The sequence below is a fragment of the Meles meles genome, chromosome 18, assembly GCF_922984935.1.
Source record: "Meles meles chromosome 18, mMelMel3.1 paternal haplotype, whole genome shotgun sequence".
Lineage (NCBI taxonomy): Eukaryota > Metazoa > Chordata > Mammalia > Carnivora > Mustelidae > Meles > Meles meles.
The window spans coordinates 54,404,268-54,422,529 of NC_060083.1; the positions used below are offsets into that span (position 1 = coordinate 54,404,268).

At 39.1% G+C, this 18,262-nt stretch overlaps 1 non-coding gene across 1 annotated transcript; it reads right to left on the reverse strand.

The window, feature by feature from the left end:
* Positions 1–491: 491 nt before the first annotated feature.
* Positions 492–617, reverse strand: LOC123930364. The gene has a single exon (XR_006816077.1). It is a non-coding gene; the product is annotated as a small nucleolar RNA SNORA32 (small nucleolar RNA).
* Positions 618–18,262: the final 17,645 nt, after the last annotated feature.

Sequence of the window (18,262 nt, forward strand, 5' to 3'; positions counted from 1 at the left end):
CAAGCAGCAGCATCTTTTCTTTTCTTTTTCTTTTTTTTTTTATTTAAAGCCAATAAATTTTTATTTAAGGAGTTTTTACATGTGATTCCTTCCACTGCCAGTCACTGCTCATCACCATAGCTCCTCCAAAGTTAGAATCATAATCTTCAAAATAGCCCTTTTAAGAAGAACTTGATCAATTCACAGTTGTCACTGTCACTCCTATATAACAGGAACATAAAGTAAGTTTCCATTTCCGGAGATGATCATGTAAACTGAAGCCAGCCTCCCTCTACTAAATCTATTATATTACAAGTTGCATGGTTATTAACAATATGGGAAGAGTTAGCAAAAGACATCTCTTAGAGATCTAGGTATGCCCTGTTCAGTATACTAGCCATGTATGTTCAGATGAGAATCTGAAATATGACCATTACCAAATCACATATGGCTTGTGTTAAACTTATACTGGACAGGCTAATCTAGGCAATGGAAATAGAACAGAGTTGGTAAAATGTTCCCAATAGGCTGAATGCTAGCAAAGTAGCAGAAAGAAAGAAAACCTAGTGGGAAAATTTTTTAATGGTCATGTCCACAGCAAATGAGAAACTGCATTCTCAAAGCCTTGGTAATGACCACAGCAGCTTCTTTTCAATCACATGTTTGGCATAAATATCTACTTATATACCATTTATGCACCAATATCATTTATATACCCAATCCCATCCTCCATGTTCCAAGACCCAGAAAGGACTGAGAAGCGTAACTGATACATACAATATCAATTGAGTTCAGTTTATTACAATGCATTTTAGAGCTCAGGAGGTGGAAATATCACAGGGAACCTAAATAAATTGGCCAAATTCACACAATTAAGTAAGAAGCAACACTGCCATTTGACTCTAGGTTTTTGTGACTGTGATGGCTACTCTTTCAGTGTCCACATGACTGGGCTAAGGGATGTCCAGGTAGCTGGTGAACATTATTTCTGGGCGTCGAAGAGGGTTTTCAGAAGAGATTAGCAATTCAATCTGTGTGAAGACCTTTCCTCACCAGAGTCAGTGGGCATCATCAGCTCACTGAGGGCCCGAAAAGAACAAAAAGGGTAAAGGAAGGGTAGAGTCTTACTTTCTCTTCTTGAACTGGGATGTTCCTCTTCTCCTGGCCTCCTACACTAGTTTCTGATTCTCGGGTCTTTGAACTCCAGAGCTTACACCAGCAGCCCTTCTGATCTCAGACTACGAGTTATATCACTGGTTCTCTTGGTTCTTATGCCCTCACACTAGGACTGAATGATACCACTGGCTTTCCTGGCTTTCCAGCAGGGGGTGAGACTTCTTGGTCTCATAACCATGTGAGTCACTTCCTATTAAAAAAAAAAAATCTGTGTGTATCTTATTGGGTCTGTTTCTCTGAATAACCCTTACACACTGATGAAGCCTACGCTCTTATTCACCGAATTCAACCGTGATTGTCATTAGCAATATTTAGTCCTTATTAGTAATAACTCTGGTTCCCTGTTGATTCACAAATTGGCCAGGTACACAGAGGGAAAGGAGAGACTGAAGAAAGAGACTATCACTCCACAAGGGCAGGTAGCAGGTTTAAGAAGCAAGGGCACTTATGAAAGGGTCTTGTCTGGGGTGGCCGCAAGACAAGCAGACCTCTGCACCCACCGACCAAGTCGTAAAAGCTTTCATAGAAGGCTTAACTGGGTTCAGGCATGTTGAGACCATCTGGACAGGATTCAACACCTTACTCTCAGGACTGTTCTTGAAACAGCTCCCACTGTGGAAATGGTAGGTGGAGCATAAATCCTAAGGATAGGAGAGGGGATGAAGGGCAGCCAATTACCCAGGCCTAGCTCCTGAGTCAACCAGCAGTCACATCCTCTCAGTGACCTCCTCCGACATTCACCCCATTTTAAGGAACAGGATAGGATTTCACTTTCTTGCACTCTTGAGGTTAGGGGTGGCCTGTGATGTGCTTTGACCAATCAAAGATAAGTGACATGATTCAGTTCTTGGTAGAGGTTTCAAGAGCCTTCTTTCTCACTGTGGCAGTGATTAATGAAGCCCAGTCAAGGTGATGACTCTGCCAACCCAAGTGTCACTAGAACAGACCATAGTGAGGAAAGCCACCTTATGCAGTACATGTCATGTGAGCTACAAATAACACTTTGGTTTTGTTAATACATGAAGATTTGGAGGTTTATAGCCACAGCATAACCCAGTCTCTCTTGACGCAATGAGGCTGCTGCTAAATAGGTAGTAAATTGTTCACGTTGTGCTGGGAAACTGCCTGTTGGAGGATGGAAAGAGACCTTCATCTGTTATGCTGGGTGAATTTTGTAGTGTAGATACTCCCACTATGGCTGATTTTAGGCTATTTACATGAGAGCACTGAATGTAGACTTGAAGTCTAATGGACAAAGAAAGATGAACAGAGGGGATGGGAAGGAAAAATAAGATAAAAACAGAGATGGGGGCAAACCATAAGGACTCTTAACCATAGGTAACAGTTGGGCACCTGGGTGGCTCAGTGGGTTAAGCCTCTGCCTTTGACTCAGATCGTGATCTCAGAGTCCTGGGATAGAGCCCTACATCTGGCTCTCTGCTCAGAAGGGAGCTTGCTTTCCCTTCTCTCTCTGCCTGCCTCTCTGCCTACTTGTGATTTTTCTATCTGTCAAATAAATAAATAAAATCTTAAAAACAAACAAACAAACAAAAAAATAGGTAACAAACTGAGGGTTGCCAGAGGGGAAGTGGGTAGGGGAAGATGGGGTAAATGGTGATGGGCATTAAGGAGAGCACTTGCTGTAATGAGCACTGTTTATTAATATGCAAGTGATAAATCACTACATTCTACCCCTGAAACTAATACTACACTATATGTTAACTAACCAGAATTTAAATAAGATCTTGAAAGAAAAAAGAAAGAAAGAAAGAAGGAAAGAAGGGAAGAAAGAAAGAAAAAAGAAAGAAAGAAAGAAAGAAAGGAAGAAAGGAAGAAAGAAAGAAAGACCAAATGGACAAAATTAGCTCTGGCAAGCCAGTAGGAGGCTAGCTCTCATATACCACTTCTCAGGGTATTTGGTTGTAGATGACTCCATACTTCTTTGAGTTTGCAGCCCAGAGAAGCAACATTGAATGGGATATTGAGGAGAGATGTATATGTATTCCATTTTATCAAGAATATAATGGCCAAAATAAATATCTTTTCCTAAGTACAAATCTTTCTTAATCTGAAATCCACAGAGAGGAAGGTGGTAGGTTATTGCCACAAGTCTACCAACAGCTACATGACGTTGGAGTCTATGTCAATTCTAAGCCATAAGATGCACTTTTTGAAAAAAGCATCAATCCTAAATTTAGATGGGTCCATCAGAAACACACAGTACAATGATGTATACTGGAACATTTACATGTGTTTTCATGACACCAAATTCTCTTTTGGATCCATCCAGCATCCTTCTGACAGTCTCTTCCAAACAAAAGATTTTGAAATAATTTTAGCATGGATGAGGATATTATAAGGAAACACTCAAAGATACATGATTACTATATATAGTCCTTTGTGGCAAAGACTAGTAGGTATTTATCAAGCCTATTCTATTTTTCTGGACACTAGAAGACTACATTTTCCAGCCTCTCTTGTGGTGGCTTTCAGACTAAGGAAGAACTGATGTATACCACATCCAGATCTGGTCATACATGATTTTCCTTGCTATTTATTTCCTTCCTTCCTTCATTGGCTGATGACAAGGGACCAGTGAAGGACTCCAAATAGACCCTAGAAGGTAGTGGTACCACCAGAGGAGAAAAGTCATAATTCTTAGGTCATTGGTGTAAGCCCAGCTGCTAAATGCTGACTGGACTTTCCATTGAGTTATTCTGTGTTGTGGCAGCTAGTGTTAATTACTCTGATTGATATCTCTTCTTATCCAGGAATCTTATTATATTTGTGTGGCACTAAAAGCATATTATTTTGGATTTTTATATGCATGAAGAAATTGGAGCACAGACTATTTCAGTGAAACAATCAGATAAGCCAAAACACAATTTAGATTATCTAAGCAGAAACGGAGGGAACCCAGGAAGAATATGACCTGGCTTTTTCCCGAGAATTAGGATTACCGAAGATAGAAATGAATAAATTGTTTCATGCATCTTCCAAGTAGAGGAGTTGAGGTATTTCCTCCCTCTCCATTCTTAACTTTTAAAAGATAGCTGTGGAGCTTCATAACAGGAAGTTATTTTTAGGAAATATTTCTTTGAACAATGATGAAGCGAACACTATGGCCTATTGTTGAAACTAGCAAATTTTGTTTAGATCCAAATGCTCCAATTCTGGATATGTAAACTCCTTACAGCCTCCTCCTGTTTAATTCTTTGCCTGCTTATGTGAAAAATGTTTTAGCAAATGTTTGCTGAAATTCTGTGATAAAAAGGACTTCTTGAATCAAATAAGTAATTAACAATCTGGGGAAGGCTACATTGTACCACCCAGATAGTTCTGAAGGAAGGGCCTGCTGAAAATAATATGATCAGCAAAGGCCCATTCGCTCCTTCAGTGGTGGAGGGCTGCCCCGCCCATGGTCAGGCAAAGCCTGAATGTCTCTCACCCAATGACTGTCATCTGGGGTGACCAGTGATCCTCATTCCTGTGCTCCCAGTGAGGCTTTGTCTTGTTAATACCCCAGCTGATTTCTCCCTCTGCCCATTTTGGAGGGGTTGATCCCAAATAAACATCATTCACCCTAAACCTTATCTCAGCATCTTCTTCTGGAGAACCCAACTTGTGGGCTACCAGCGGATCAGAACACACATGCTTCAAGTGCAAATTTAAACAGAACTTGCTCTATATGAAAGGACACACAGACGAGTCCTCTGCTAAAGTTTGCTCTGGAATGCAGACTAGAGATTCTTAATGTTATTTCAAAATTTCTGACTGCTTTTTCCTCTACATTTGCACTTCACAAACCAAGGTACTGGAATATATTTTTTAAAAAACAAGTCTAGCAAAGAACACTTTTTCCTTCCTGTATTCCAAGGGAGGAAAGGAAATTAATTAGTTGATTAATTTCATTCAGCCCATGGCTGTCAAATACAGATATACCATTTATTGCTCTATCTCCTCATTTTCTTTATACAGAAGGAAAAAAAAAAACCAAACTCTTGGGCCCATAGATGTTGATGAGAATCATTTTTACTTAGATCTGTCCTTTAGTTTCATACTACCATTCCATATAATGACTGTCTATGAAAATACAAGACAAAAGAAATGTCTTTCAGTATCTCTTTACCATGACTGTAAACATCCATCCAAATAATCTTTTAAAAAAAATATATATATATATATATATATATTTTTTTTTTAAATTAGAGAGCGTGTGCACATGATTTTGTGCATGGAGGAGGTGCAGAGGGAGAAGCAGACTCCCTGCTGAACAGGGATCCTGTTGTGGGACTTGATCCCAGGACCCTGAGATCATGACCTGAGCCAAGGGCATACGCTTAACCGACTGAACCACCCGGGTGTCCCCTTCCCCCATCCATATAATCTTATATGATGGTTCCTCTTGGAATTATAACCACTGAAACCTAGTGTGATTGTTCAGTAAAATAACAAATCCAGTTTATATTCTATATTTCTGAAGACTATTGCTGGGCCATTTTAATGTAGAGCTGAGAATTATAGCTATGTTATCAGACAGCAGACACTACAAAACTTCTCCTTTGTGAAAATATCTCTGGTTTGTCTGCCCTAAGGGCTGGCACTTATCCCTAATAACCTAGTTCTTCGGATTATAAATAGTGTTCTGTGTATGTTACATTTAGATATTATGTATATTGTTTAGGGTATATTACGGTCACTTGTTATTATAAATATCCTACATGGATTATCTCAATATGTCCCCAAAACAAACTTATAAAGAGAACATTTTTTTTTCATGGTCATCCCATTTCACTGAGGAGGAAACTGAGGCCCAGAGATATCCCCAATAATGGGTCCAAAGGCAGTGTTAGTACAGATACAACAAGGATTCATACACAAGTGGCCCCTTATTCACTGGGTTTTACAGTTAATATTTAAGGTACTGGTTTCCAGGAGACCTCCAGTAAAGAGTAAATACCAGCCAAAAAGACAACTCTCTCAATTATCAGTTGTACTTAAATGCTTGTCATTTATTTACTAAGAAATTGCTACACCTGTTAGAATTAATCCTGTCAATTTCTCCTATCATTGCCTTGGGAGATGGGGTCCTAGTAAAATAGTATATAATTAGGGGGAGTGAAGAGGAGAGAGGGATGGATCTTGAACAGGAATTGCTGTTTTGAAAGGGCAGTTTGGATGGGGAGTACACTAGTGGGTTCCTTGGGACCAGGGGACAGAAGCATAAAGACAGCAGGCATCTTGTGACATGGGGCTGGCATCTGGTACATAGAAAGAGAAAGTAATAAGTTGCCAAGGAATGATCTTCCCTTTGGCCAGTCTTTTCCAACACTGTTTTAATTTCTCTCCATAACACAGTGACAGTGTGCTAATCTACTCTGAATTTTCAAATGGATTCAAATATGTTTGAAAGTCTAAGGCCATAGAAAAAATGTTTATCTACAAAATTAAATGCAAAAAAAAATTTGCTTTGCTTACAAGATGGTGGAAATTTGGGCATGCCATGGTTAATACTTAGGTAACTAGAGGTGATCTCAAGGGATCTAGTTTCTAATCAGAATTCAAAACACAAGCTCTATGGATTTTTGTGTGTGTTCTCTTATTCAATATATATTCGTTTATGAGCCATTTCTGTAATTCTTTTTGAGTCCCAGCACTAGATGAGTCACACATTTTACTAAGAGTTTTAATTTTTCAACACACTGAATCCTTGATAAAAATCGAAAGTATGATTTTTTTCCCCTTCTGTAATCAAAGAAAACCAAATTCAAAGGCGCTTCTAGAATGGGCTTTCATATCTCAGATCATCACTTATCTACCCTACTCAGTTCCAGTTCTGTTTTCCTCAAAACATCATGATTGGGCAAGTCTTGTAATAACTAGCTTTGTGAAGGGTGGAACTTTTTGCATGGGCCGATTACAATGTTTATGTAAATTACTTCAAAATTGGGCAAACCCCTTTTTAGAGACAGGGACTCTTCCTGTTATTATTCCGCGCAAATCAGCTCGACTCTCTGATCTTTGTATTATAAAAACAAAATGCCTTTACTGAATCCTGACATGTCATGAGTTTGACAGTGCTAAATTGCTTCTCAAAAGCAGCAAATGTTCCAGCCTGCCTTCTTCTTCTTTGGAAAAAAAAAAAAAGAAAAGAAAAGAAAGAAAAAAGATAAAAAACAAACAACAAAAAAACACCTGTTCTAATTTCTTAACCACAGAAAAAGAGCAAAGCTCACATCAAGCGTGACTTATGATAACAAATCCAACACTTTTCTCTCTCCTCCCCTTGTCCCTTTAAAAATTGTGACTCATTCAAAGTATCCTAAAATTCTTAAGCAAGAGAGGAAAGAGTGTTTGGCTCAGTTCTTGAGCCAACCACTATAAGAATGGGAGAAGACTGGCCAGCATTGTAAAGTACAGTGGTATTGCCGTGTATATACTGGTCATCTCCCACCACTTATTTCTATATTACCAGTTAGCTCTAAAATTAGCAACTGTTAAGAAACAAGCAAACAAACAAACAAAGCCCCTCATTAGGTTTAGACAACCAGTTACTGTTCTAAGGTCTCTAGAAATGCAAATTTCTGTGGCAAAGAGTCAAGCAACATTCCTTCCCTCCCCTTCTTCAGCTCTTCTATCCAGAAGTCCTGACAGCTGTTCCCATGAACAGCTGCTTTTCTACTCCCAATCGTGGAAATGGTATGATGGTTTCAGAATAAAATTATGGGTATGCCTCCCACAGTTCTGGGATGGGTGGATGGTAATCCTGATAGGTAACCAAACCTATTTCAAAGGTCTGTCTTCTATTGCAAACAGGAATTGGTGTTGTATCTGACCTTTGATCAGAAAGCTGGGTATAATAGCACATGAATATGCTCCTTCCATTTTAACATCAGATCGGCCCCCCTTTTATTTTGAGGTGTAATTAACACAATTCCAATATTTAAATTCAACCAGTTCTTACTGAGTTTTTACTGTATGCTAGTTACTTAGGCTAGGATCTATTGACAAATACAGAGGTAAGTAAGGCATGTTCCCAACTTGAGTCTCCATGGACGGCACTTCTAAATTACTTGGACCTATCTAAAAGGTTCTAAGCAAGGATGGGACTTAGTCTTTGGTGTAGAGGGAGGCATTTATCATGTCTAAAGGCCCTTTTGGTTGTCACGACTAGGGAGGGGACTGGTACTACTGTTATCTAGGTGGTAGAGGTCAGAGATGCTGCTAAACATCCTGTAATCACAGGACAGCTCCCCATAACAAAGAATGATCTGGCCCAACAGGTCAGTAGTGGTGAGGCTGAGAAAATCTGGCATAAAAGAACTCCATAAACCAGGAGAGGAGGTTAGAAAAGACTATCTGGCATTTCTCCAAATAAGGTTGTTCTTTTAAAAGAATAAGAATCTGTATTCGTTTTAGTAGACAGAAGAGAGGACAAGTTGGTGGGGGTAACTTTGAGTAAAATTGACAGGTCTTTGTGTGTAGAACAATGCTAAAGGGTCTTACTCTCTTTTAGAGATGGCAGTGGTTGCAGATGAAAGATACTGCCATACTTGTCCTTAAGATAACAATAGTAACAGCACCAACCCCAACAACTAACCTATGTGCACTTAGGAGCTAAGCACTGTTCTAAACACTTCTCACATTAAATTTGCAACTGCATTATCGAAGTGGACACCATTACCTTGCATGTTTTAGAGAAGAGAAAGCTCAGGAGAGTAGTTAAACAATGGTCTCATGGTCACTCAGGGTGTACATGGTAGAGCCTTGATTAAAACCCAAGTGGTAGAGGTGCCTGGGTGGCTCAGTTGGTTAAGCATCTGCCCTTGGTTCAGGTCATGAATCCAGGGCCCTGGGATAGAGCACCACATCTGGCTCCCTACTCAGCAGGAAGCCTGCTTCTCCCTCTCCCACTCCCCTTACTTGTGTTCCCTCTCTCATTGTGTTTCTCTCTCAAATAAATAAATAAAATCTTTAAAAACAAAACAAAATAAAACAAAACAAAAAGAATAAAACCAGTGATGTGGATTTAGGGTCTTTGTTCTAAACTACGAACGAATAAACTGCCTCTTCCTGTATGCACCATCTACACTTTACTCCATCTCAGCTATGCTCTAGGTAGGTGGGCTTGGGCAAGTTATTTTCTCTGTGTTTTACCTTTGCCATCTGTAAGGTGGCTCTCCTATTTGATTTTGGTTGCGGTAGGGTTTGAATGAATTAGTGAATGGAAGGTATTTAGAACAACAAGAACAAAAAAATATCAATCCATTTTACCCATAATGATGACAATGATTCTTCTCTGGGGCATCTGTGTTTTAGGATAGGGGGTCATTGTGTGGGGAGCATGCACAACGTTTGGAGTCCTGCAGAGCTGGTGTGCATCCTTTCACTACTTGTAGTTAGCTATTCAATTTTGATTAAGTTAAGAAGCTCTTTGGTCCTTATTTTTTCTTTTAAAAATCATGTTACTAAATGGAAATAATCCTTCAGAAAAAATAAATGTAAAATATTTTGTGGAAATGCATAGTTCAGTATCTAAAAGAGAAATGAATCAACAGAAATAAAATCTTAGACACTGGGAGCCTTCAGGGGAATCCTAATTTCACGTTAGCTTTCTTCCTGTCACCCAATTCATGCTGTTCAAGTGTATTTCATCCTTTTGTAAAACCATTTCTGGTATGAGAAGATTGTCTTCTATGCTTACGTAGCCAGCATAGGTCACTAAGAAGTTTTGCATGCTCGTGGTAAATCCAGTGTGTGCATGTGTTTGTGTGTGTGTGTGTGTGTGTGTGTGTGTGTGTGTGTGTACATACGAGCACACACAGACATACATATGAACAGACACATGCCCATAGAAAACCAAGAGGACAAAGACATGGCCTACCTTGTCTACTTGTCTACCTTGTCCTCTAAACAGGTAGTCTAGGAGAGGGCATGATAGAAAGAGCTGGGGGCCATGAAAAGCTGATTCTGAGGGATGGTTTGAGAGCTCATGAGCTAACAGAGGATTCAGGTAGTATGATTGGAAACCAGAAGTATGTAAACATTATCCACAGCTTTTATCAATGAAAATGTCCTGGCTTTTGTTCTGTCTTAGATAATTGATATTTTTCATAGTTTCTCTTATACACTACATGTGTTTTGCTCTCTAAAGATATTTAAATAAAACTGTCTTTCTCTGAATACATGTTTTGAAGCAAGGTCCTTTTTAGGAGTACAAACAGTCATTGGCCAGGATGGAAATGTACGACTCGGGAGACCACATGGTACACAAAGGCAAGATACCTGGGAGGTCAGTGACTAACAATTTCAGCTCTTTCATGAATCAGTAATCTGGCAGTGAGGCATGAAAGATATGATACAGGATCATGGCCCTCTTGGGTCATTAAGTACTCTTTTGATACATTGACTGTTTCCAAAGAAATGACAATTTTACTCAGATACAGATCAGTTACTAAGAAAGCTGGATTACAGGATCAATTGTGTGTCATATTTCTTTTTTTTTTAAGATTTTATTTATTTATTTGACAGAGAGAGAGATCACAAGTAGGCAGAGAGGCAGGCAGAGAGAGAGGAGGAAGCAGGCTCCCCGTGGAGCAGAGAGCCCGATGTGGGGCTCGATCCCAGGACCCCGAGACCATGACCTGAGCTGAAGGCAGCGGCCCAATCCACTGAGCCACCCAGGAGCCCCGTGTGTCATATTTCTTTTAAAATTTTTTTTATCTATTTGAGAAAGAGAGCATGAGCAGGTGGAGGGGCAGAAGGAGGGAATCTCAAGCAGCCTTTGCTGAGCGTGGAGCCATATTATTCTGCAGGATCTAAGGGGTTATGTAAATGAGTGGATTGGTATAATGCCAAAGAGGTTATAGAACAAGGAAGTCCTGGTTTTCTTGTCAGTGTTTTCTTTGTTTCACTCTACTTTGTTTAGTCCTCTATTTCTACTTCTGAATCTACTCAGGAGTCCAAAAGGACACCAGATTTAAGAGAGGCATGACCATCTTTATAAGACAGCTCCTTGTATCACATTATCCTTTGAGATGGGTTCTTGTTTCCCCTAAAAGTCTAATTATGATTGGTTTTCTGTCTTCCTCTAAGAGTCCCTCAGGATGAATGGCATCCATCCCAATTGCCTGCAGGTATCTGGGTCCCTCAGATATCCATCACGAATTGGATATGTCCATGCCTCAATCTTCCTTGGTTCCATTACCCTTCACTCCGACTTCCAGAAACTTCTGTTGCCTTTGGTAAAACTCCCGTATGTTAGGCTTTTCACTGGAAATTTCTCTTCTGTTTCTGTTTCACATGAGCTTTAACCTAAGTTTTCTCAGAATCACCTAGGATGTTTGTTAAAGCACAGGTCGAGGGGGACCTACCTTCCCATCTCAGATCCATTAGTCCATGGTAGGGACCCAGAATTTGCATTTCCCTCACATTCCCAGGTGATGATGATGCTGCTGGGTGGGGGACCACATTTTGAGGACCAGTCCTCAAACAAAAGCTTGGTGACCCCCTGAGGACACAGTTTCCTCTACATTCCTTTCAAGTGGCAACTGTCGTTCCTTTCACTCTTCACATACAATTATAACTTGAGATGGTTTTGGTGTTTGCTTTGCTGCGGACAGCTGTTTCCTTACTATTCCTCTCCACTCCTTCCTGACATACCCCACAAAGCCATCAGAGGATGACACCTACAACACTTCTTATGGCTGTTCCTACAGACCTTCCAGTCACTCCCTCTTCCTCACTGAAAAATGTCAGCATCTGGCCAGCCATTCTTCTCTCTTTTATGATGCCTGCTAACATTCTTGGTGTTTTCACTATCTACATACATGATCTGTGACCCTATCACCATTCCTCTATTACTCCCTCCACCTTACTTTTCTCATTTAGCTTAGATTCCAGACCCCAAAACTCCAACTTGCTCTTCAAGCAAACCCTTCCTATATTTTCCCTGTAAACCCTAACCCTGAAAACTTAAACCCAACTTTGACTATTCTGGGCCTGGACCCAAAAAGCCTTAAACAGCTGGAAAAACAAAGCAAACAACAGAGAATGACACTGCCCGTTTCTACTTAAAATACATGATTAAAAAACTCAAAAGGGCTTTCCACATGATCATAGCACAGTTCTCTATTTTGGCAATCAGTAGCTAGGTAGAAGTTGAGAAGGCTCTTCAGCGTCTCTGACAAGAGCAAGAATAAAGTACTGGGTGCGAGTTTGGATTTTAGAGTCAAATATATCTGAGTCTGTACTTGTCTCTGATTTTTGTCAGTTGAGTGTCCTGAAACACTGTCTTTTTACAGCTTTGTTGCCCCATCTAGAAAATGGGAAAAATGATAGCGTAAACTATAAACTTAAGGGTTGTTTTTTTTAAAATGAAGATTCAATGATAGAAAGCCTATCAAATATTTAGTTCCTAGTGACCAGGAAGCACTTGATAAATATGAGCTATTGCCAAGAATGTTATTGAATTTATACCCCATCACTTAATTTTGACCAAGGCGGATACATCTTTGGAACCTAAGGTTAAAGTGTCCACAAATTAAGATCCTTCTGTTTCTACTTTTTCCAATACTGATTCTCTAGGTAGCATCTGAGTGAATTAATGTGTGTGTTGTCACAGCACGGATCTAATTGGCTAATGAGAAGGATCCAATGACTTGGTTGTTCTGTCGACCCGAAGTAAACCTTGACTCTCCTGCAAAATCAAGTTGTAATCTATCAGCACATATGCAAATGTTTTTCCTGGAATCATTAAATGTTTTCCAGTTTCAGCCATGGCCTTGTCTTCCACCTTCTAACAAGCAGAGTGAAGTGAAAACAGTTGAGAGGAAGCTGTAATGTACTAGTTAGTAAATCTTTCGTTATGAGACAGTAATTCTGGTTTCCTTAACAACCATTAAGTGGAGCCATTCGTGAGATGTGGTCAGTCATTATGGAGAGAGCTGACTACAGGTGCAAGGCTTTGTTTCCAGAATTCAGTTCATCGTGGCAAAATCAGATTATTTTTTAAGTCAATTAATAAATGGCAGAAAATGGGAGAAGGGAGGGATTCAGGGGCAACTTAGAGTTGACAACAGAGGTCTGGTAAGAATAGTTTAAAAATTTTTTGGTGGAGGGGGGAAGCAAATCAAGAAAACACTAAAAGACAAAATTACAAAGGGTCACCATTGGGAAATTCCCATTAGCGATGGCAAGAGAAGGGTGAAGAAAGTAATGATTAGCAAGTCCATAGTCATTATCACTAATGGCTGTCTTCCCATCTGTCCCAAATGCCACGAAACCATAAATATCTAATTATACTAAGTTTAATGTCTCGATAAAAAGCCTTTGTTTATTCTTTAGTACTTTCAGAGAGCAAATATTTTATTTGAGCAAAGGTTATTATGAAATTGAGCACTGTGGACAGTGTGGTTAGACAGCAGATTTTCTCCTCAGCATCAGGTGCTTTAAAAGAAGCCATTACCGCTTACAGCTTTAATGTGATTTAGAACATCACCATGTTACAATTTGTAGCTATAATGTGAAATTCCTACAATGTACAATTGCCTCTTCTGGTTTCAAAACAAAAAGGGAAATAACACACCCAAGAAGAAATAGGTGGGTTAATAAGAGGAAATCCAGTGGAGAAACTCCTGTATTTAGAACAACCACATTTTTTAAAGATTTTATTTATTTATTTAACAGACAGAGATCACAAGTAGGCAGAGAGGCAGGCAGAGAGAGAGGAGGGGGAAGCAGGCTCCCCACTGAGTGGAGAGCCCGTTGCAGGGCTCGATGCAGGGTTCGATCCCAGGACCCTGAGATCATGACCTGAGCCCAAGGCAGAGGCTTTAACCCACTGAGACACCCAGGGGCCCCAGAACAAACCCCTTTTAAAGCTACTATAGAATAAGACAAGTGGTCTCGCAAAAGTAACTTTTAAAATTGTAAAATCACTGCTAGACATATAAACACATTTCTTATTTTGTCATAAATGTTTAAAAAAATTTTAGGTGTCCTACGTACATTGAATCAATATAAAACTAGCCAGAGGAGGCTCACTGGTACCTTTGAAACCTATTAATATTCTAGGATTGTTGCAAGGCGAAGATGATATATGTGACAACAACAATGCTTAGTATAAATAAAATGCTCAATAAATGTTATTAATCATGTCACCATCTTCGTGATCATGATCTTCATGATATACTGTGAAAAGTATGTATATCCTGGCTTATCAAATAAACCAAACAATTACCAGCTTTTAAGATCATGGAAGTGTGTTTTCCCTTAGCTATGGTACTTTTAAAAATTTAAGAGTTTTGAGGAAGGACTGATCCAATAGATCATAAACCATTTCATAGACTTGCTATAGGTGGAAAGATGAATAAGCGGGAAAAACGAAGCAGATTATATTACCAAGAGATACTGTTTACAACACTGATTCTCAGTATTTTGAGCAATATTTGACAGGATCTGAAATACTTCGAGATTCACCACCAAGTGCTTTTTTTATGTAAAGGACTTACTTTCTAATTGCGGTATCGCATAATTTTAGAAAATTGTACAAATCACAAGTATGCAGTTTAATGAAATTTTACAAGACAAAGCTATGAAACCATGACCCAGATCCAAATGTTGAGCCTGGAAATTCTCTCTAATTGCCTATCTATAATCTCTTCAAGACAAAGATAGCCACTATTTTAATTTGCAGCTCATAGATTAATTTGGCTTTTTTTTTTTTTCTTAAAGAATCTTCAGATGAAATCTTTTGGGTCAGGCATCTTTTTTCAACATTATGTTTATATCATTTGTCAAAAGATTTTGTTTATTTATTTGACGGAGACAGGGAGAGAGGGAACACAAGCAGGAAGAGTGGGAGAGGGAGGAGCAGGCTTCCTGTTGAGCGGGGAGCCCGATGCGGGGCTTGATTCTAGGACCCTGGGATCATGATCTGAGCCTAAGGCAGACGCTTAATGACTGAGCCACCCATGTGCCCCAACACTATGTTTATATCATTTTAGCTTATCATAGATTTCTCATTTCCATTGTTATAGGATATTGTTTTTAATACATTTCTAGTTGGAGTATTTTATATATTTATTAGATTATTGTCAATCTGTATATTTACTATATTTTCTCTTTGTTTAGTGCTTTCAGCTATGTTATGTTCTTTCAAAGAACTCCTGTTCAAAGACTGTCCCTGATATTACTTTAATGTTGATGATAAATTATCTTTTTTCCCCTGGAAATATCTTTATTTCACTTTCATTTTTTAACAAGTTTGCTCATTACAGAATTATAGGTTAATTTTTGAGGGGAAGGGTTTTCTGGATGTTATCTTTTCCACTGAAAAGTGAAATATCAAACTTATTGTATTTCCATTGAAGGGCATTTGTCCATTTCTGAAGGTGATTTTAAACTTTTGTCTTTGTGGGTCCCCCCCCCCCCAAGCAATTTTCATTTGATATGTCTGTGTGTAATTTTTTTTTTCTTCTTGTTTGGGATTTGTTATATGTTTGAATCTATGGGTATTAACCATCTTTGGAAAATTTTGGTCAATATTCCTTCAAATACTTCTTCTGACCTATCCTCTTTCACCTATTGTTCCAGGAATCAAAAATTTCATATATTTTAGACTTTTTACCATGATCCATGTATCTCCTATGTCCTTTTCTGTTTTTCTTTCTGGATTTTATTCTGATATTTTACCCACCTGATAGCTGAATCATTCTCTCTTCTATCTCATCTACAATCTGTTGAGTTTTTAACTTCATTTCACTTTTTTCTTCCTCAGGTCAGGCCTTCCATTTGATTTTTCAAATAAGTTCCATCTCCTTTTTGAAATTATCTAGTTTTCTGAATATATTATCTTTAACTTTCTATCTGAAAACCCTAATACCTGGATCACCTCCAAATCTGTATCTATTTTCCAAGGGTTTTTTTTTTTTTATGGTCCTGTTTTATGACATGCCTCTTGATTTTTTTTTTTTAATTGGGTATTGGCTATTGTGTATGAACAATTATTGAGGATTTAGAGGATATTACCTTTAAAGATTTTATTTATTTATTGAGATAGAGAACACAAGCAATGGGAGGGGCCGAGGCAGAGGGAGAATCTCAAGCAGAGCCAGGCTGAGCACAGAGCCCAACACGGGGCTCAATCGCACCAGCCCAAGATCATGACCTGAGCCCAAATCAAGAGTCAGGCACTTCACCAACTGAGCCACCCAGGCACCCCAGATATTATCTTTCTATAGAAAATATTTCATTTTCTCATGGCAGCTTAGGGTGTAGCATTGATGAGAGCTAAGTTGGTCTATTTCCAGAGTGCTCATTCTCCTGATCTACAGACCTCTCAAGCTGTCTACTAAAAGCCTGGCTTAAACTCAGATAATTATCTCTATATGCTATGAGACTGCCAATAGTTTGCTAATAGTTAGCTGTCGCTGCCATTTTAGGCTTGATTTCTCAGGCTCTCTCCCTGCACACCTTTAGTATTAGCAAATGTCTACAGGGAATATCGGTGGATCGTGTTGGACTCCAATGTCTATGTGCTCTCTGTCTGGTCCCACAGGTCCTTGCTGCCTTGGTCATCCTGAGCCCCTGTCTCTGTCACTTTTTGTAATACTGCTGAAAATTCTAAGCCACTCCCATTTTTCTTCTTCACTCTGCAGCTGTTTATGGATAAGCCTCAGATAGAAAAGTGGCCAAGAATGTCTGACTCACTTCAGTGCAGACGCTCCCTCAGCATCTAGAATCTTCAGGTTCTTAAGTTCTTGCTGCATTTCTTTTCTTTTTTTTTTTTCTTCCTGAAAAAAAAGATTTTCTTCCTGAAAAAAGAGATTTTCTGTTGTGAGATGTTGCATAGTTTTGCTGTGGTCATCAGTGGGAGGATTTGATTGATGCCAGTCATCCCATGCTACCTGATTTTGATGTGTGAATAAGAATAATTTTGCTGGGGCACCTGGGTGGCTCAGTGGGTTAAAGCCTCTGCCTTTGGCTCAGGTCATGATCCCAGGGTCCTGGGATCAAGCCCCACATTGGGCTCTCTACTCAGCGGGTAGACTGCTTCCCCCTCTCTCTCTCCCTGCCTCTCTGCCTACTTGTGATCTCTGTCTTTCAAATAAATAAAATCTTTTAAAAAATAAAAAAAGAATAATTTTGCTGTCGGAATACACATATGGGGAGGGCAGTGTCTATGATCTTGAGAAGCATAACACTGAGTCAGGCCAAAGGAAAAAAGAGGTACCGAAACATATAAGAGTTGTGAATCCTAAGTATTTAAAAGAGTGGTATTAGTGAATAATAGTTTTACTCAAAGAGGGCATAGTGCCCAAGGAAAAAATGTGTGAAACAAGTTAAATATGTGAAGTCTTAAAGACGTCGAGAAACGCCAGTGTTGTAATGGCAAGTGCTATAAATATGGCTAAGTAGTTGTCTCTGTCTTCAATGCCTTAAATTGTGCCAACAAAAATCCAGCTGTTCAAAATAGCACCATGAAAAAATTACTATGCATGAAGGAGTATCTCTTTTAAGTCAGTGTCCTGATGTAGAAGAGTGTATGTTATGAAGAATACGAGAAGAGAAACATCAAGTTTCTCTAAAAAGACGAGGATTTTATATAGCATTCTAGAACAATTGGTGGGGGGTGGGGCAAAAATCAGTGGAATATACTGTTACCAAGATAGAGTGAAAATGATAAATAAGAGCTCTAAATATAAATAATTAAATATTTCTTTTTTTTTTTTTTTTTTTTTTATTTATTTATTTGACAGAGAGAGATCACAAGCAGGCAGAGAGGCAGGCAGAGAGAGAGGAGGAAGCAGGCTCCCCGCGGAGCAGAGAGCCCGATGCGGGGCTCGATCCCAGGACCCTGAGATCATGACCTGAGCCGAAGGCAGTGGCTTAATCCACTGAGCCACCCAGGCGCCCCTTAAATATTTCTTAAACTCTAAATAAATGTCTATCATAGTGGTTCCACAGGGATGACTTTGTACACTAAAAGGATAGATCAACTGAAATGGCAAATAATTGGGAATTGGGATTTTTACTTTAATTTGTTATATGTAGGGCAATGAGAAATATTCATGATAAATATGCAACCCATACAACTTAATAATAG